Raw genomic sequence first — 22,230 nt, forward strand, 5'->3', positions numbered from 1 at the left:
ATTATGATATATGTTATATATAATGAGTGATTATGGTATGTGGTTGTCCATGGTTACTATACTATCATATTTGATGGGAACACAAGCCAAGCATAGAATGGACACAATAGAAAATGGGAAATTATATTAACTGAGAAAATAAGCTAGTACAAACAGTACAAAGAAAATAAACTTCAAAACATGCCCTAAGGGCTTACAATAGCATAAATCTAGAGATAATTTCTCCTTTCAGTACCTCCTCTCAAACTCCACTCTGAACTGCGTTTTACAATGCTAGAAATGTCCTTAAATAGACCCCAGAGGGTTAAGGACTAGGAATACATTCTAGAAAGTGCTACTAGGCATCCATTGACCAAATAGAAGGCTCTAGAAGTTGCGTTAGAAGTCGCCGCAAATCTAGAAGAATCCAGAAATGGTAACCGAACTTTCAGGAGGCATAACTTTTGAACCGTAGCTCCGATTGATGAACCATTTACATTTTTGAAAAGCTCTCAAAGTGTTCTATAGCCCTATGGACCAGCTTCACTCATCCCACATTTTTTGGCCCTTTTTGAGGTCGTTTAATACCCCTAACCTGACTTTGAAGCATTCTTAGGAGGTCTCCAAAACTTGAAAATTTGCAATAACTTTCAAATTGTGGGGCCTTTTGACCTAATTCTTTTTCTGGAATGCTCTAAATTATAATTACATTCATCTGAAAAATTTACACCTTCTAGTTTACCAACATGATGGTCCAATTACATACTCTTATTTTTTCAAGATTTATACGTATCCCAAGGTGTTCAAATACTCTATCCTAGAACACTGATAGTGGAATTGTGAGAGTTGGAACCTTTATATGACCCAAATGGGTATCCAGAAATGGAAACATATGAAACAGAAACTAAGTCTAAGTAATTTTTTTTTTTGGGTGACACAAGATTTCCCTTATACCTCTGGATGCTCCTGCATCAATATTATTATTAATGGTATAATGTGAATGGATGCTTGTTTGTTAAGAGGGCCCTTGCAACCTATGTGGAAAAAGTTAGAGGACACAGACCAAATACAATTACCAAAATTTTTTTTTGACATTGTCTTGAAAGGAATTAACACCCAAAGGATGTAAAGGAGTTTGCAAGATGATAATATCATGTTTCATTAACTCATGTAGTGATTCTTGCATGTTCCTATATTCATGTATATTGATTAAGAGTTCAAACATGACTGGGACACCTATTAGTTAGTTGAGGTCTATTAGTTTCATAAATGAATAAGTCACCCTCAATATTAGGGAAGTGTGATGTGTCTCCCTAGAAAAATTTAAGATTTAACTAAGCCCACTCTCTCGAACTATGTATAAAGTCCATTTTTTCCAACAGTCGGTGGATAAGCCAATGCACATGTGATATACTTAAATTTTGCCTTTATTTTTTATTTTCTAAGTTATTACTACAATTTTCTATTATGTACTATTTCAGAGGAATAAAGTAAATGACTTGATGATGTGTTAAGCTTACTTGTGAGTCTGACATTACATCTCCTCAAGCAATGACTACTTGAGGAAATGCAATTCTCTTGTAGTTAGATTCATTTAACAAAGCAATAATATTTTATTTTTATTTTCTATGGAATAAGTGCTATTCTTATGCTTCTTAAGTGATATAATCTAGTAGTGAAGTTAGTTGTTAGAATTGGAGGTTAATTGTAATACATTCATTTATTCAACTCTACTTGCAGCCATTGTTGTGTAGATAGGTTTCATATTTCAACATTATTTTTTCTTAGTCAACTATTAGACTTAGTTTTATTTATGTAATTGATAGTGGCTTAGATAGTTCTCTTCTACACATGTAGTGCCAACATCATCAAAGTATATATGTTCTTGGTCAATACTAAAATGAGCCTCTCTAGGTCAATGTGTCAGTGTAGGACTTTCTACCTCATTAAGTGTGTGTGTACCAAGTTGTCTACACCAATCCATTACACATAGGAAAGAGAAGTTAGAAGGTTCACACTAAGTGTGTGTAATGATGTTAATTATGTATGTTGAAAATTTGATTGAAAAGATCATTGTTGAAGATCAAAGAGGAAGATTGTTGTTAAAAGAATGTTTTCAATCATTTTTTTGTCATTGATGTCAAACTTGCTATGTGTAGGAATGAAAATTGCTTATAAGATTCAAGTACTATCACTTAGTTTATTGATGAAGAGGATTTGATCAACAAGATGTAAAAGGAGTACCTAAGGGAAAGGTTGAGTTATGGTTTGTAATGAAGTGCGAGGATCAACCAAGACAATGGTTAAATCATGTATTGATAACATACTTGAAGATATAGAGGCTAGATACACTTAGAAACATTGGAGGAATAAGTTGTGATAAGGTTGACTACCAAGCTTAAATTAAGTTCATCAGTGAGTGTCAAGCAAACTAGTTTAAGACGCGCAAATTTTCAATCAGAGTTGAGTAAATGCAAAATCTAGTGTGTGCCAAGTGAACTTCAAGTGCCAAGTGAAGTTCAAGTGCCGAGAAAAGTAACAAGTGTCGAGCATCAAAAAATCTTAGTAGGTGTTGAGCATCAGTAAAATGTTGTTGATGTTGAGTAACACAGTATGTACCAAGCATCAAAATTTCAATAGTGCCGAGCTATTGCATTATTTTAAAAGTTGAAGATTTTCCAAATTTGAGCTAACAAAGTTGTTACCTTGAATTTTGTGAACCAGTTGGAGGATAAGGATGATGAGCTAGTGGCACAAAATTTTATGTAAACTATTTTTGAGAAAATTCAAGAGGATTGTTCATGATGCTTCTAGAAGAAATAAAGTATGGGTTAGATACAATGAATCTTACTTAATCCATATGAATTATAATTAAAAGAGGGAAGAATCGAGTGGGAAAGGAATTCTAGACTTCTATTTAAGGAGTCATAGACCAAGAAGCAAGAGCTACTAGAGTGCCAAATTGCAAAGTGGTTAGAAGGGTATCATGGAGAAGACATCTAGGAGAAGGAAGAACAAAGCATAGAGACTCTACTTCAATAAGTGGTCAGAAAGAGAGGATTGCACTAGTACATTGAGCATGGAGACTCAAGGAGACTAAGATCAAAAGGAGGGCAAACTATCAAGAGTTGCAGAGACTGAAAGGTGGGCAATGGTATGAGCTAAGAAGTGATCCAAAATCTGCAAGTTGAGTTGTATTATGTAATCAAGTCAAAACCCCTTATCGTTACTCTCTAGCAATTGTATCAGTTAGGGTAGAAGGAAAATTCTATGGACATAGGTTGGTTTAGTAACCATTTGTAAATCCTTTAATAGGGTGATATTCCAAGTGAATGTTCTAAAGTCCTCTAACCATGCCCACTTCTATTAGGGTGGTTAAATCCTTTAACCATGTCACATTTAATAGTGTGTTGTAGCCTTTAATAGGGTAGGCCTTTCACAAGACAGCACTTCAGAAGAGTGAGAATTGAATAGCATGGTACTGGTGGTTTTTGCCAAATTGGGTTTCCACGTAAATGACTATGTTATGTGTTGATATTTTATGTGTTATGCTTGCACATTGATTTATAGTAGTTTGCTGAATAGGAAAGTTAAAGCTTGGATGAACAAATAGTTAAATGGGCACACTCTACTTGATGAAAAAGTTTGAATAGGATATTTGGACCTTGAATAACTTATTCACCCCCCCACCCCCCCCCCCCCCCCCCAAGTTATTCTAAAAGAATTTCTAAAAATTGGTATCAGATCCATTTGCTGATTTGGTTTCAAGGTACTAAAAGCAAGAAGATCAAAATGTCTAAGAGAGAAGTTCCCAAGCTCAACAAAGACTACATTGTTGCATAGAAGAGTTTGATGAAATTGCATCTTGGATCAATAGGTGATTATGCAAAAACCTCAATTGGAATAGAACATGTAGACCTAGTTGGACCTCTTACTGTAGATGATTTGAACAAAAGGAAGGAGACAATCATGCAATGTTGGATATTGCCTCTGCACTTGGTTATGTTGAATTTGATGATATCAAAGAATGCGACACTACATTCAAAATGTGGAAAGCCTTAACAGATATCTATGGAGGAGATTAGAATGTTCAAAGAGCAAAGAGAGGAAGCCTTAGAGGAAACTTTGATGACATGAAAATAGAGGAAGGTGAGAATGTTTCTCAATATGGATCCAAAATGAAAGAAGTAGTTAGTGCAATAAGAAGCCTAGGTGGTCAATTAGAAGAAGAGACTGTCAATAGCAAATACTTGAGAACTCTACTCCCCATCTATTCTATTAGAGTTTTAGGCATCCAAGAGCTAAGGTTTGTACAAGGAAACACACTAACCTTTGAAGGTATAGTAAGAAGACTTACTACATTTGAATTATCCAACTTTGACAACTACAGACTTGAGAACCTTGAATCTACTTTCAAGACCAAGTTAACATTTATAGACACTAATGAGGGGACATCAAATAAGAAGAGAAGAAAAGGAAAACATGAATCCAATGATAGCACCACAAATAAGGAAGATGTGGAACATTTAGAAGCACTATTGGCTAGAAGATTCCATAGAGGCAAAGGTAAATTCAAAGGTAAGTTGCCTATCATTTTTTTTAATTGCAATGAGGTAGGTCATATTGTTGCAAGGTGTACATAGAAGAAGAACTATGAAGAAGGAAAAAAGTACAAGAACAAGAGAGAAGATGATAGCAGAGATTAACATGAACAAAGGCAAACAATGCTACATTGTTGAAGAAGATTTTTATGAGAATGATGATGTAGTGTATGTAGCCATGAAGGATGAATCAAATGAAGATGAAGCTACAACACTAGTAACTTGTATGAATAAGAATGACAAGTGGATCATAGATAGTGGTTTCTCACATCACATGACAGGAGACAAAAGTGAGTTCATTACCTTTACTCAACATGATGGAAATAGTGTTAGATTTGGAAATGATGCTCCATGTCAAATCAAAGGAAAAGGTTCCATTAAACTTACACAAAAAATTTCATGTGATGATGCATACTATGTTGAAGGACTGAACTACAATTTATTGAGTGTATCATAGTTAGGCAATGTAGGTTGCAAAGTAGAATTTGGAAACAAATTTACCAAGATCTATGACATCAATGGAAATATAATAGGTAAAGGTGAACAAACTAAGAGTAACTTGTTTTACCTAGATATGGAAGATGAAACTTGTCTTGTTGTTAGGCTTGATGATGTGTGGTTATGGCATAAAAGATTGTGTCAGGTTAACTTTGATAATCTGATTAGCATCAACAAAAATAAGAAAGTTAGAGGTTTTCCTAAACTAAAGAAGCCTAAAAACACAATGTGTAAAAAATGTCAACTAGGGAAGATGACTAAAGCTAGTTTCAAAAGAAAAACATACACTTCATAAGAAGTACTAGAGCTAGTCCATACAGACTTATGTGGTCCAATAGAAGTGCAAAGTTACCTAGGAGATAGATACATAATGATATTTGCAGATGACTATTCTAGGATGATGACTGTTATGTTTTTAAAGAAAAAAATTAATGCATTTCAAATGTTCAAATGGTACCTGGCTAGAGTTGAGAAGGAAACATGTAAGAGTCTAAAATGCCTAAGATCAAATAGAGGAGGAGAGTTAACATCAAAAGAATTTGAGATATTCTACAATGACAAAGGTATCAAAAGTAAAACATCAGCACCAAGAACTCCACCACAGAATGGTATTGCTGAAAGAAGGAATAGATCAGTAATAGACTGTGCTAGAACCTTGATGATGGAGAAAAATGTTTCTCTAAAGTACTAGAGATAAGTTGTAAGTACTACTGTTTACACCTTGAATAAAGTCCAAGTCAATAAAGGAACAAATGCAACACCTTTTGAATTGTGGTATGGTCACTCACCTAATTTAAAACATTTCAAAGTATTTGGATGTAAATTTTATATTCTTAAAGATACTAGAAATGGCAAGTTTGATGCAAAGAGTGATGAAGGCATATTCCTCGGATACTCCACTAGAAGTAAGGCATATAAGTGTTTGAATACTAACACTAACAAGATTGTGGAGAGTGCAAATGTAAATTTTGATGAGCATGTAGAAATCCAAGTTGATGAGTCCAAGCAATCAAAGGATTATAGATCCTTTGTATACTTCTATGAAGGAATGACTGTTGAAGACAATGTTGCCAATAAAGTTGGGAATCAACAACAAATTTTAGTATCAACCAAGTCACAACTAGTGAATGTTGAGCTACATTCAGAAGCTAAGTTGTAAAATGAAGAAAATTTAATTTTGATTCTAAAAATAATATACATGAAAGAAATGATCAAGTACTAGATGGAGAAGAACTAAATGACTCTGAAGTTGAAGGATCAAACATGGAAAGAAGGATAGAACCAAGGTCAGCGAAGTATGCGAGAAGATATCACTCTGTAAATCAAATCATTGGTGACAAGGATGCTAGACCAATAACAAGGAATAGACTAAGGAATGAATCATGCTTACTGAGCAAGGTTGAGCCCAAAATAGTGAAAGATTCTCTACAAGATGATGACTAGGATAAAGCTATGGAAGAGGAGATAGATCAGATTGAGAAGAACAAAAATTGGACCCTAGTTTCTAGACCAGTTGATAAGAATGTAATTGATACCAAATGGGTGTTTAGGAACATACTTGATGATAATGGTGAGATAACTAGAAATAAAGTCAAACTAGTTTGTAAAGGCTATGCACAAGAAGGACTAGATTATGGAGAAACATTTGCCCCTAATGCAAGAATTGATGGAGTAAGAACATTGCTTATATATCTTTCTTATAAAGGTTTCAAATTCTACCAAATGGATGTGAAGTTTTATTTTCTAAATGGTATACTAGAAGAGGAAGTCTACATAGAACAACTAGAGGGATTTGTTGATAACAACAAGGATATGGTTTGCAAATTACATAAGGAACTTTATGGTTTGAAGAAAGCACCTAGAGTATGGTATGAGAGACTGTAAAAATATCTTGTGAAGATAAGATTTGAGAGAATAGATGACAAAAAAAATTGTACATCAAGGCAAAAAAAGGTAAAGACATTTTGATATCTGAAATCTTTGTTGATGATATAATATTTGGAGGAAAAGATCTTCTATGCAAAGATTTCACTTATCAAATGAAACATGAGTTTGAAATGTCAATGTTTGGAGAAACCAAATTCTTTGTTGGATTGCAAGTACATCAATTGAAGTATTGCATATTGGTGACCCAATCAAAATACATGAAATAGATACTCAAGGCATTTGGATTAGAAGATTCAAAACTAGTTAGGACACCAATGGTGATAGGACATAAGCTATCAAAAAATGATGAGTTAGTAGAAGTGAATTGGATAATGTATAGATCAATGATTGTAAAGTTGTAGCATGTTTTACATAGTAGACTAGACATTGCATTAGCTATTGGAACGGTGGCAAGATTTTCTACAAATCCAAGAGAAAATCATCTAATGGCAATAAAAAAAATAATGAGGTACTTAAAAGGAACTGATGATTTTGACTTGTATTACAAGAGGAGTGAAAAGTTTGAGCTAAGAGCCTACACTAATATAGATTGGGGAGGTATTATTGATGAAAAAAAAAGTACCAGTGGAGGAGCAATTTTCTTGGGAAAAAGATTGATTACATGGACCAGAAAAAAGTAAAGTTGTACCTCATAGTCTACTGTAGAATCTGAATATGTTGTAGCCACTATAAATTGCACTAATATTGTATAGATCAAACATTTTTTATAAGGTATGAAGGAAGAGGTAAATGAGCTTGTGATACTTTATTGTGATAATACAACTACTATCGAAATATCAAAGAACCTTGCAATGAATGCTAAAACCAAGCATATTGCAATCAAGTATCACTATGTAAGAGAATTGGTGGAAGACAAACAAGTGAAGATGGAATATGTTAGCTTGAAGGAATAGATTGCTGACATCTTCAAAAAAGCACTACCTAAAGATGTTTTTGAGTATATTAGAGGTAAGTTAGGGGCGATACCCCTAGCCAAGGCTACTTGAAGTAAAAGCAAGATCGCCATACATCAAATGAATTGATTGTTGAAATATTACACATTGATCCAGAGGATAATTACTTTAGGATTCATGCCTGAAGTAATTGAAGTGATGAATTTTCAAATCAGTTGCAAGAAAGAAGATAGAGGGAGAAATTGAAAGAGCTTATAGATTCTACGCTTATATGATATGATGCTGAAATAATATGCCTTTGGCATTGTTGTCAAAGAGGGAGAAACATTAGAAACTGATCAACAATATTTGATTAATAGTATGAGGGAGAAGTAGACATAAATGGTCAATAGTTGAGGGAGAAGATGAATAAGCTAAAGATGAGCAATGTATACAAAGGGAGAAAATGTAAGAAGGAAGAAAGGAAAGAAAAAGGATACAGAAGCTAAGAAGGAGAAATAGAAATGAAGCAATCAAGAGAGTAGATCAAGAGAAGGAGATGATACAACTAATGGTAACACAATTTCCTTTTGGCATTTGACTTACTATTCTAACAAACATTTTGATAACATGATTGAAGAGTTTGGTCTAATAGTTGATCAATTTGGTTTGCCATCAATGCTAAAGAGGGAGATTGTTGGAAATCTAATTGAAAAGATCATTGTTGAAGATCAAAGAGGAAGATTTTATTTAAGATAATGTTTTCAATCATTTTTTGTCATCGATGTTAAACCTACTATGTGTAGGAATGATAATTGCTTATAAGATCCAAGTACTATCACATGGTTGATTGATGAAGATGATTTGATCAACAAGATATAACAAGAGTACCTAAGGGAAAGGTTGAGTTATGGTTTTGTAATGAAGTGCGAGGATTAACTAAGACAATGGTTAAATGATGTATTGATAACATACTTGAGGATATAGAGGTTGGCTACACGTAATAACATTGGAGGAATAAGATGTAATAAGGTTGACTACAAACCTTAAACTAAGTTCATCAGTGGGTGCCGAGCAAGCTAGTTTAAGCCAAGCAAATTTTTAGTTGGACTCGAGAAAATGTAAAATCTAGAGTGTGCTGAGTGAACTTTAGGTGCTAAGTGAAGTACAAGTTCCAAGAAAAGTAATATGTGTGGAGCATAAGAAAATCTTAGTAGGTGTCAAGTAAAGTTTAGGTGTTGAGCATTAGTAAAATGTAGTTGATGCCGAGTAACACAGTATGTGCCGAGCATAAGAATTTAAATAGTGCCAAGCTACTACATTCTTTTAAAAGTCAAAGATTCATCAAATTTGAGCCAACAAAGTTTTTACCTTGAATTTTGTGAACCAGTTGGAGGATAAAGATGATGAGTTGGTGGCATAGAATTCTATGTAAACTATTTTTGAGCGAATTCAAAAGGATTCTTCATGATGCTTCTAGAAGAAACTAAGTATGGGTTAGATACAATTTGTCCTACCTAATCCATATGAATTGAAATTAAAAGAGGGAAGAATCAAGTAGGAAAGGAATTGTAGACTTCTATTTAAGGAGTCATAGACCAAGAAGCAGGAGCTCCTAGATTGCCAAATTGTGAAATGGTTAGAATGTTGTCAAAGAGAAAACATCTAGGAGAAGGAAGAACAGAGCGCAAGGACTCTACTTTGATAAGTGGTCAAAAAGAGAGGATTGTTACCCTCATAATGGTTTTTGACACTTGAGTGCCAACACACTTAATCATGTTCCACATTGGAGCCGAGTAAACCATGTAAGCCGAGCCACAACATGAGTTGAGACAGGAAGGTATTCAGGTGTCGAGCAACTTTTAGGTGCCGAGTAAAGTTCAGGTGTCGAGTGAAGAACAGATGTCGAGTGTTAATAGGTGCTGAGTAGCATAAAGTGCTGAGTGATATAGTTTTATCTAGGTGCCAAGCTATCTAGGAAACAACATGTGCCGAGCATCAGGAATGCTTCAGGAGCTGAGTAACTTAGGATATCAGCATAAGGATATCGGCATAAGAATTTATACTTACAAAAATTATGATGTAAACCATTTTTACAGCCGACATAAGGTAAATCTTGAAGGATTTAATGCTAAGATCAAATCTTTTATCCTTCTTATGCAATCTACATGCAGCCAATAATAAAATTGATAAAGGCATGCAACCAATAGAAGAAGTGAAAACAATAAGCAAAAATGAAGATTGAATATGGATCGTAGATCCATACCTAGCCCTAAATCCTCAAATGTCTTTATAAGGAAGAAATAATTTCATTTGTAAATATATGAGTGGATGGATGAGAGTATGAAAGAAAATCTTTTTTTAGAAGTGAAGGTTATCAGATCACAAAGGATCAAGATCAGACAAAGCGGAACAGGTGCCTGCATTCAGCAATCAAGGATTGTAAACTATTAGGTTCATTATACCTAATACTTTCTAGCCATTGTATTAGAATGAAAATCCTATGGTGATAGGTTAGCTTAACAACTATTTCATAGATCCTTCAAATAGGTGATTAAATCCTTTAATAGGGTGACACTTCATATTAAGTTTTTGTAAACCCTCTAACCAGGTCACTATTAATATAGTGTAAAGCCTTTAACAGGGCAGGCCTTTAATAGGGTAGACCATCAAAAGTGGTTGAACAATATTGCTGCAATAATTTTTGTGGGTATCATCCCGACCCCAATTTTACCTTCTTATTCCTAGAGGGTTTCTGGGTTACCAAATTTTAGTGTTATGTGTTATTGATGCATGTGTTTAGATTCATGTTTACTTAATGTATTTACATGCATGCAATTTACTTCCACTTAAAAGTTTTATTGGTTAAAGTGTGGTACTTCTGATTCACCCCCCCTCTCATAAGTATTCTTTCCATATTTGAATATTCCAACAATTGGTATTAGAGCCTCCAGGTTCTCACAAGGAAAAGCCTAACAGCTTGAAGGAAAAGATCTAAAGATGGAAGCTTTCAAACTTGGAAAGATCATTGAAAATCAGGTGATAGATGTGCAACTTGCTCTGCATAGCTTGGAGGAATTTAGAAACAAGTTGAGAAACTCATTAAAAAAGAGGAAGGATCTAGCCATAACCAAAAATGAGATAAACTACAAGGAGATTGATACCACCAACATATTTTCCAATGGAGATACCAAAGAGTTTGATGTAGTAATAGCAGAATTGATGGAGAAAAACAAAATTCAAGCAGAGGAGATAAGATCTCTCAAGATGGAACATGAATCAAAGGCCATAATGATATGTAAAATCACTGAACAAAAGAAAAGAGCAGTTGAAGATAAAGTCATGATGAAAAATGACAAAAGAAATCTTGCAAACAGGCTTGAAGAAAAATGTACTGAATTGACAAGGATCTCAAACAAACAGATGGATACACTTGCCCAAATGATGAACCTACATCATGAACTCAATGTGAAAGATATTGAGACATCTACTTTGAAGATGTAGAATGAACAAATACAGAATGAATTGAACAGAGAAAAAGAGGTGGCAGAGAATCTCAACAAGTCAAGTGAAGCCATCAAATATTTTGAACAGTTGCTGGAATCTACAAAATCTGCCCATGATACATCAGGACTAGGATACAATAGCACTAAAGTTGGGGAATCATCAAAGAGTGCTGAACAAAGAAGTGACAAAGGTAAGAATTTGAAACCCACTTGTCATTACTATAATAAGAAGGGGCATACAGCTAATGTGTGCAAGAGCAAAAGATTCAATCAATCAAACACATCCAAAAGTAAGAGTTTCTGTCACAAGCGCAACATGCAAGGACATATGACACAAGATTGTAGATCCAATGTTACAAGGACTCAGAGATTTGATGGACATTGTTATAATTGAAAAAAGTATGGACATGGGGCATTTGAATGCAGATCAAAACCTATGTGGACATCAAATCAACTAGCAAAAATAGAAGGGAATGAAAGTCATCATCATTGGGATTACAATACTAGGTACAGTTGTCATTATTGTGAAGAATATGGACATATACCACAAAACTACATGTGAACACATTTCAGAGGGAACTACAAAAGATGGTTGAATCAAACTACGTGTTTTAGTTGCTTGAAAATTGGTCATATTAGTAGAAATTGTCCTACAAGATCAAAGGCACCCAAAACTGAAGAAACCAAGGGAAAAGAAAAGATTGATGTCGAAAAGATAAGGGAGCAAATGAATAAGACTTGGAAAAAGAAAGATGAGTGCAACACATCAAGTGAAGGGATCACTTCACCCAATGGGTCAAGTGATCACACTTCATCAAACTAAGCGTGAGAAGAATACAGGACTGCTATACAAAGCTATATCACACATCAGTGCCAAGATAAAGAAGCTAAGCAAAGTATAAATCTACATGAAACAAGATGTCAAGACAAAAACTAAATGTTGTTGCCGAGCTATCTTTGGATGCCGAGTTAAAACTTCAACAGATGTCGAACTCCTAACAACGATCGAGCTGATAACTAATGCTGAGTTGGATAACTCTAATGGAAGCCGAGTAAAGTTGAAATGTAGTGTTCGCCGAGTTAGGTTAAAATTTCTTCAGAAGTCGAGTTGGCAATTGAGCATTTAATGCGATGGAAATAGGGTATATTATCACGATTTCAATCGGTTTTACTCATCATGATCAAAGAGAAAAGAAGAAGAAAGAGAGCTGAGTGACTTCATAGCATGTAACACCCCGCCAAGGGATCCAAAAGAATTAACCTAAAGTTTCACTAAGTTTGCTAAACATTTTTTTTTTAAGGTAAGAAAGTATAACATACACATCAAACACATAGTAGCGGAAGCAATAACATGTAATCATCGACAACCATACATTGCAAGTTACATTTCTTAAAGATCCCAAGACGTTGAGTCACATTTAAATTTAATTAATTCTAAGTCTAACAAATACCACATAAATATGAAAGAATAATCAAAAGTCCCATGTCCATATTATACATTTTTTCTGAATGACTCTTGGCAAATTAATTCGGAATGCTCAATCATCCACTGTACAAGTCACAGGGTATGAAAGGCTTAAAAGAATATACATATGTAAAGATCAATATACAACATCCTCAAATCCATGATAAAAATTAAAGTAAAATATATGAAACTATTCACCGTACATGATACATCCATAATGATAAAACATCTATCATAAAATCTAACCATCCATCATAATAATCCAAGAACATAGTGAAGGTAAATGCCAATCATGAAATATCCAACCACGGTGACCACGAAATGGATCTCAATGGTAAGAGTAAAAGCACTACCACCCGACCGCGTGGAACCTAAATGGTCCACTCCCACCGCGCTGAGGAGATAGTCTCAAGTCCCAAATAGGATAATGAAGCCTATAATCATAAATACTCTCTAAGTCCAGGAAATCCTATAAGTATGCTAACTCAAGGGTTCCTAAAAAGATCGACATCTAAATCCCAGAGGTACCACAAGACACGTAGGAAACCTAATATGCAAGCGAGAAAGTGTCATCGCAAAAGTCACGTAGAAGTTACCCGAGCAATCCCTTAGGAATCTCGGGTCCCTACTGATCCCTGCGGCCAAAGTATCCTCTCGTACTGAAGAGGCATACTATGGAATGCAAGGTCGTAACCAAGCATTCTCTCTACCCCATCCTAGTCTGTACTAGCACTCAAGGCATGGGAGAGAACATACAATTATCTTATTAGGTTCATTTTCCCTTATTTAGTGTAAATGTTTTCACTTATTAAAACAACTTACAATGGGTTACTCCAGGCAGCCTCTTAGGGCCCCAATCCCCATTGCAAGCCACTTCCCAACACTACACATAGATAACCTACCCTAGGCTCATGAAATCATAAATCAAAGAATCATAATAAAACCACCTCAGTCCTATACAAGCAACTGAAAAACATCATAAAAAAATAAGCCATAAAACTACATCAGTTCTTCATGAGCAACAGATAAGCACCAAATAATAATCATATGACCACGACAGTTCTCTATCAGCCACTGAAGGCATCAATGATAAATCACAAAATCCAATGGTTCTCCAATGAGCAACCAGAAAGTATCCCAATAGTAACTTACAATATTGATCGAAGACTCCAAAATGGTCAAGTCAAAACATGACATCATCAAGAACATAACAAACACTTCAATCCTCTCAAAGCGACTGGAAGTAACCTAAGTATAACTGATCGAGACTCAAAAATGGTTAAGTTAGGTATCACCTAAACATACACCTCAGCTTCACACAAGGAAACTGGAAAGCAATAACAAACAGTAAATACATCCATCATAGAGCATACCATCACACTACCTTGGTTGGTTTTGAAAAGATTAAGAACAAATCACCATATCATCACAATCGCATAACCCCCGAGCCTCTGGTAACAACCTATAACTAGTCAACATCTAATCAACCCCGAAACACCCCAAAGCATAGACAATAATAGAAAACATAATAGTCTAACAATTTGGATTTGAAAACGTGCAATTGAGTTAAACATTAGACTTTCAGTTTTTTTCGTTTCAAGGTATGATTCAAGTTCAAAAGATTTCTAGATTACCCTACAGGTTGACTCATTCACTTGTTCGAATGAAACTAGAATTACCCTCCCATCATGTTTTAAATCAATAACATAATTCTACAATCTTATCAAATAATATCTATTATTAATTAACTTTAATTAAACTATTTTTAATTAAATTAATTAATAATTATTGATCTCTATACTTGTATTAATATCTTCATTAATTATCAATTTATTAATATATAACTAAAAGCTTATTAATAAATTGATATTTACAAAAGTTCTTTAAAAATGCATTAATAGATAAATTATTACATGTTAATAAAACTATTAATGAAACATTATTATATACTAATAAAGTTAATATATATATATTAAAATGATATATATATATATATATATATATATAATATAATATTAAAATCTTTTTAATAATTAACACAATTCAAATAATAATTAAAATTTTAATAAAAGTTATTTAAAAATCGAATTGTAATCATGCATCATATAATCAAACTTTTTTTTTACAAATAAAAATAAAATAAAAATATATTTAAGCGATTCCTTGAATCGCTGCGGCAGTTTCATATACTGTCGGCCTGCTGTCGCAGGGTACGGCTGCGTCAGCAATACCTATTGTCGCAGCAGTACCTACTGTGACACACGACAGCGAAAGGACGGGTGGGGTGTGGGTCAACGACCTCCCCCCCCCCCCCCCCCCCCCCCCCATATCAATATAAATTTTAATTTAATTAAATTTTTTTTTATTTAAAATATTTTATCATAATTATTATGTTTGTCAAATAAAGTTTTTAAATAAATAAATTTATTTTATAACTTTATACATATACTAAATTTAATCCTTTCAAATATAAATTTATTTATTTTATGAAATTAATAAGAATTTAAAATTCATTTAAACTATATATATATATATATATATATATAGTTAGTTTAATTTGATCTCCCCATTACTTTGATAGAGGAACTATTGCCAACTATCCTAATTTTCAAATTATAATTTCATTTTTAAATTCGAACCCTTCCCAATTCGATCGTGTCTTCTTTAAACTAGAAGATGAGGGTTCCTAATTAAATTTATTTTACTTCTAAACATAATTTAACAATACCCTATCATAGATACAGAACCAAAGAACAAGAGATTCATGCAATGAAATCCAGAGATTTGATTTTAACACTCACGAAGAAGACAAGAATCTCAAATTGCATAATTTAACCAATGGTCCAAGCACAAGACCCTACCTGGTCCTGATGCTAATATGAAGTCCCCAAAACTGTGAGAGGATTTGCTTTTCTTCAATATCTTTCCTATAATTCTCTTTTTGAAATTCCCTTCCAAAATTGTCTCCCAAAATTCTTGTCTCCAAAATTCTTTTCCAAAATCGCCGTCCAAATTCCTCTCTCAAAATTCTCGCCCATCAAAATGGACCTTTCATTGATAATAAAGGGTTCTCCCCCCTTGGATCGGGGAACTAACTTACATTCACCCTAGGAGAACTCTGTGCTTACAACCCTTAACTCCCTATTAACTTTTTATTAATCTTTGTTTTATCTTTTAATGCATGTTAAATGAATTAATAAATAACTTTATTTAATTTTCCTCTTGACTTCTATTTTAAATTAATTTATTACTTTAATCTCATGTGCACTTTATGAAATTAAAATAACGTTATTAATTTCTATTATTTAATCTTTTTATTTAATTCTCATATTTAAACTCATGCTTAGATCATGCGATCTAGAATTCTTAATAATTTTATATCTTTCAACTTTTAATTTATTTTAGAACTTAATTGATAACATATTTTATTAATTTAAATAACAATAATATTTAGCATTTATTTAAAAATGAACTCTAAATATATTATTATTAAATTAAATAAATATTATCCTGTTCTAAATTTATCTTTGAACTTTAACCTTTAAATTTAATTCTTTTATTTAATTAATCTCTTTATTAATTAAATATTAAAGATATCATATTAATTCTCCATTAAATTAAATCATTAATTAATCTTTTTAATTAGAATTAATTAATAGAAAACACATCAAGGACTCATATAACAACATACGAAAACGCTACATAGAAAAAAATACATACTAAATCAAACAAAAAGGGTTATAATCACGAAATTACATCCTTTGATGCATTCAGATGGTACTTAACTCAGATACTTGTCCTAATTATCAATTAGGACAATTGGCTGAAGGGTTTAGGATTTGGACTTAAGAGTTTATCTCCCCTCTCTTACCATTGAGACAATGCGATAGGGTACGCTCATCCTGGCAATTCAGGGAAGTCGATACCCGGTACCTGCAACCTGCATAAAATCCACGCATGTACAAACACAATATTCTAAGCTAAACAGACAATGGTAGGAAGTGGTGCATTGTGTAGATCCCAACTAGCAGGTGACTACGACTCCCTTCCTTAACCACATCAGAAACACCATACATAAATAAAACAAACACGCACACCATACACATGCAGTATGGGGTAAGTATCCATAAGAAAGCACATGTGATAATAAACCATCTAACTAATCATCATCGATAACTAAAAGCATTGAATAATCATCATACATGCATGAAATATAGAGTACCAAGTAATCTCATCATATAATAAACTGAGTGTAAAACAACATCTTATAATCTCTAAAATAATAATACTAATCATCAAACATAAATTGGCCTAAAAGAGTTTGGCAATGAAGACTAAAATGTGACTTAGGGGCAGGCACTACATAGCAAGAATCCAGCGTTTCAAGTAGATTGCAACCTAATTCAACACATTTTTCATCGATCTTAAGGTATTTTCATTTGTGTCAAGCTACGTAGTTTCATATCCTTTTGTTTTGAAAACCCTAGTTTGGATAAATGGTGTCAAGTTCAAAGAAAACCGAGGTTAAAGAGTCTTTTAAAGTGCAATTAGTCTCAAATGAGGTCAAGCAACCTAATTTTAATCCTATACCTGAAGTTGCCTACAAAAATGACCCAGCCTGAGCTCTCTCCCAAATTCCCCCAAAAATTACAATGGTCCAAGATATGAAGAAAAAAGGGCACTCAATGCAAATTTGGAGCAATTCTAGTTTGTATATTCTTTTATGTTCAGAATGAGTTTCCTTCTTTTGGCAAAGTGGAATGGAGGAATGAAAGATCAATCATTGCTCAAATCAATGAATATATAGAGCAAATGGGAGAAAATTTTAATATTTTGATTGAAAGGAAACTTGGCAATAAAGAATATAACTGTTTCCACATAACCCATAATAGATCTAAAATAAACACGAAATTAAAATCCACATGCAAGAGAATAGACAACATACCCACAAAATGTGACACAAGATATACCCTGGGAAACCCTCATTGAGGGAAAAAACCCAGCCTCCAAAAGCATCCATCATCATGTATTATTCAGCAAAAATACCATTGCCATACAACCATGAAAGCCTTCATGGCCATAGCCACAATCGAGCAAACTATGTGAACAAGCATGAATCCACACATCCCATGCCATGCTTCCAACCTTCACAAATGCTCCTTTGGCTAACCTGTCAAGCCTTGTCCCGCTCAACTCTTGCCTTTTGTCTTCTCCTTGTCACTCTCTTACTCTCTCTCTACAACAACTACCCTTGTGGCTGCTTATATAGTAGCAAGTCCCACAAAATCACCAAGTGGTATTACATAAAACATGTGCTAATACCATGTGCTACCTAACCCACTGACCCCACATTTAATATTGGGCATTTAATTCTTTTTTCCAATATTAAATAATTACATGAAATATTTTCACAATGTTACAATACAACTCATCAAGAATATTCCATGGGAATCTTTACATGTTGCACGTCCATCTAGGTACAACATTACATAATAAAATAATAAAATAACAATATTATGCAATGTGTGCAACACCCATTATCTCAACAATCTCCCACTTGTTGTATACATTGCATAGGGTCAATCTGTAGCCACATAAATGAACAAGGGAACAATCCCTCCCAGCACATCCACCATCATAGATCAAAATACACCAAGTGCTCCATCCTGGTACCCATGACAAAATCAAAGTATCCAGCATCTCGAACATGAATGATCTCACCTCCTATTATGCCACTTCCACTGGACATACATAGAAGCCATCCAAAGAGAAAACCACCCAACCTGTCGCATTAGAAGATCATAAAATCCTGTACCAACTGAAATTCTAAGCACAGAAAACCTGATCCAAAGGTAATCACATGTATCTGTAGTTGTCAAAATATCCATAGCTGAAATAGCACCCACAACAAAGTGCCAAACCCATCCAACTATCCATACCTCAAAGGTATAACAAGTGAATCTCATATCACTGACATATCCAATCTGCAACCTGCAATCACAAGCCTCAAGAGCAATACCTACCACATATATACCAAGAAGCTCCCACTGCAAAAGATAATGTCAAATCTATAACCAATCCACTCACAACATCTCAAAGAAGTGAATCCATGTAGTATCAAGGACATCCACAATACATAATCCAATATCCTGCAAGAATAACTCTTATAACAAGTCTCCAATAGTCTCTCAAATTCTCCACAACCAATAGAGGAAAGAGATAAAGGAATAACCATGTCATCTCTCACATGACATGCATGAGCACAAACCAGTGATCACAATCTCCAACCAATCTCAAATCCAATGTAGGAAAAATTAAACATCCAAGAAGATAACCAAGACACAAGAAACCATGCAAAACATAACCTGTATCATGTCCTTCTACACACACCTCTAGATGTAAACTGTGCAAGTTAGATCTCCTCCATAAAACCCCAACAAGAAGCCTCAACAACACTCAAACCATACCATATAACTCATCATGGATGTAAGCCTCTCACAAGAAGATCAAACTCAATAAACCCATTCCTAAACCAAGGAATAACCATTCTTAATCCAAGGAATATGCCCAATATAAAACCATCTCCCAAACTCAACCAGCATAACAACATATGCACATGGAGGTAACCAATGCTAAAACCATCTCTCAAATGAACCCTCTAGAACTAACTCATATACCATAGCTCAAGATCCATATCCATGAAAGACAAGCATAAATATAATGCAACTGAGAGAAACAATGGGCTATACCTCTCAAGTAGCAAACCGCCGAGTAGACCAAGAGTGGGGAATGAGAATGCTCATCAAGATACCCAAGTCTCCAACCAAGACTCATCTAAGAACAATTTCCTCTCAAGTCCATATCAGGTGACTGCCCCTCAGACTTCCTGCTGAAACCATCAACCATCCCAACAAATACTTCTCTAATCCAAGAGAAATCAGCATCACCACCATCTCTAAGTATCCATGAGCACCTGTAACCAATCAATCCATGCCAAATCCAAATGCAACATAGCAATATCATGAAGTATCCAGCTTATGGTCAGTGTACTCAATACCAAGAAACTAAACCAAGATCAATTTCAAAGTTCTAACCATGGCCTCAGGAATATAAACATGACAACATGATCTTACCATCTCAACTAAAGAGATAACATGCTCCACGTGAACACACTATAACATGTCACAACTCAAAACGTGTATCAAGAGTATACCATGACATAATAATGAAACCATCCTCATACCAAGGATAACATGCCAAATAAAAGCATAAACCACACCTTTGCCAAGAACCCTGTGAGTCCTCAAGATGCAACCATCTCCACACACCATGAAGAAAACCATCTCCACATAACAGGAAGAACCATCTCCACACACCATGAAGATAACCAAGAACTCCATGAGTCCTCAAGATCTAACCATCTTCATACACCATGAATTTAACAAGTGCACCATGCAAATGTCAAAGATGCTTCTATAGCAAAAGAATCTAAGACAAACCTTCAACATCTGCAAACACTCAATAAATATATCAATGCCAACAACTCCCACTCAGTCGTGGTATCAAGTCACCTATGGCATCATAAAATCCATCCTCTCCAAACCAAGAAGATATAAACCAAACCAAGAACTAATCCTGCACTGTCACCCCATCACTGTCACAAGCTCCCACTAAACCATGTATCCAAGCTATCCATGACATATGATGAACAAATCCATCCTCTAACCATAAGAATCAACCAAGGCATCAAACCATTAAAGAACTCAGAGTGCACATCATGAGCTCCTCAAAAGAAACTAAATAACCATGATCCTCAACCAAGAAGATATACCACCATAACCAAATTAGAAAATTAAGCTAATAAACATCAAGGATGTACCTATATAACCAATCATCTCATGCCAAAATTCATGACACCATGATCACATCCATGAACCGAGCATCTGGCTCTCAATATGTCCAACCTGTCAGCATAGTCAACCACAATCCTCTACCATGACTGTACCTGGTAACAACATCTCATCCCTTCTACATAAAGAAAATAGTAAATCATGTGACTTAGGGCATAGACAACCCAAATCCAAGCCACCAATCTGAATATGCATCAATAATGAAAGATCAATGGGCAAAGACAACCCATAACCAAGCTATAAATGCAACTTGTAAGTATAGACCGCTTACAACACTGTACAACTTGTAGACCCAACAAGTCATCATGCATATCCAAACCAAACACTGATAACCATATCATCATGAGACCAATCTGAAATATGAACTGAGTATACAATGACATCAAAACTTAAATCTCCAATGCCATAAACTCACAATGTTACCATAGTCAAAATATACCTATAAACTATTTAGATCAATATATCAATAAATAAATCATGCCAAACCTGCACCAAATCTGAACCAATGTGTAGAGCTCTCCAAGAGCTTTCTATTGACTACTCGAAGTCCAAAATTCGACTCCATATGCCCAAGTTATGCCCTAATCCGTGCTCAAAATAAATAACATCTAACTTTAGGGCACTTAAAACCTAACAAAATCTCAAAAGCATAGAACCAAACCTACACCATCTTGTAGTGCTCTGAATTAGCTTTCCAACGCCTATAAAAACTCTAAAATCCGATATTTCGAGAGAAAGTTATGGCCATTTTACTAAGACAATCTTTTTACCATTTTCAGTACAATTTTTCATTTTTAATTTTTTTCAGTGACGAAAATTCCAAAAGGATTAAATTTGACGGCCATCATGGGCTGAAACCAAAAAAATCTTTCATTTCTTCTAAACATGGCCAAACTAGGGCATATTATATATCAAAATTTATGGAAATGTTGACCCAGATCCAATGGTGAGGTTTGTTTTTACCCAGGAGGTCATTTCTACATGCTACCCCCCCAAAACCGTCATTTAAATGAAACATCTGAAAAAACCTTTTTGTCCAACAATTTCACATGCTCAAATCTTTTAACATCCCATCATAATAGCAAACCCAAAACCATCAGATCTGCAATAAATTATTCATATATCTTGCCCTTTCTTTTATCCTCTCATGCATTCCCATGGATTCAATCTAGGGTTACAATAATAAAACCATAGCTCTGATACCACTTGAAAGGAAACTTGGCAATAAAGAATATAAATGTTTCCACATAACCCATAATAGATCTAAAATAAACACAGAATTAAAATCCACATGCAAGAGAATAGACAACATACCCACAAAATGTGACACAAGATATACCCTGGGAAACCCTCATTGAGGGAAAAAACCTAGCCTCCGAAAGCATCCATCATCATGTATTATTCAGCCAAAATACCATTTCCATACAACCATGAAAGCCTTCATGGCCATAG

This window comes from Cupressus sempervirens, chromosome 11, assembly GCF_028749045.1.
Source record: "Cupressus sempervirens isolate cs-2001-9-10 chromosome 11, ASM2874904v1, whole genome shotgun sequence".
Lineage (NCBI taxonomy): Eukaryota > Viridiplantae > Streptophyta > Pinopsida > Cupressales > Cupressaceae > Cupressus > Cupressus sempervirens.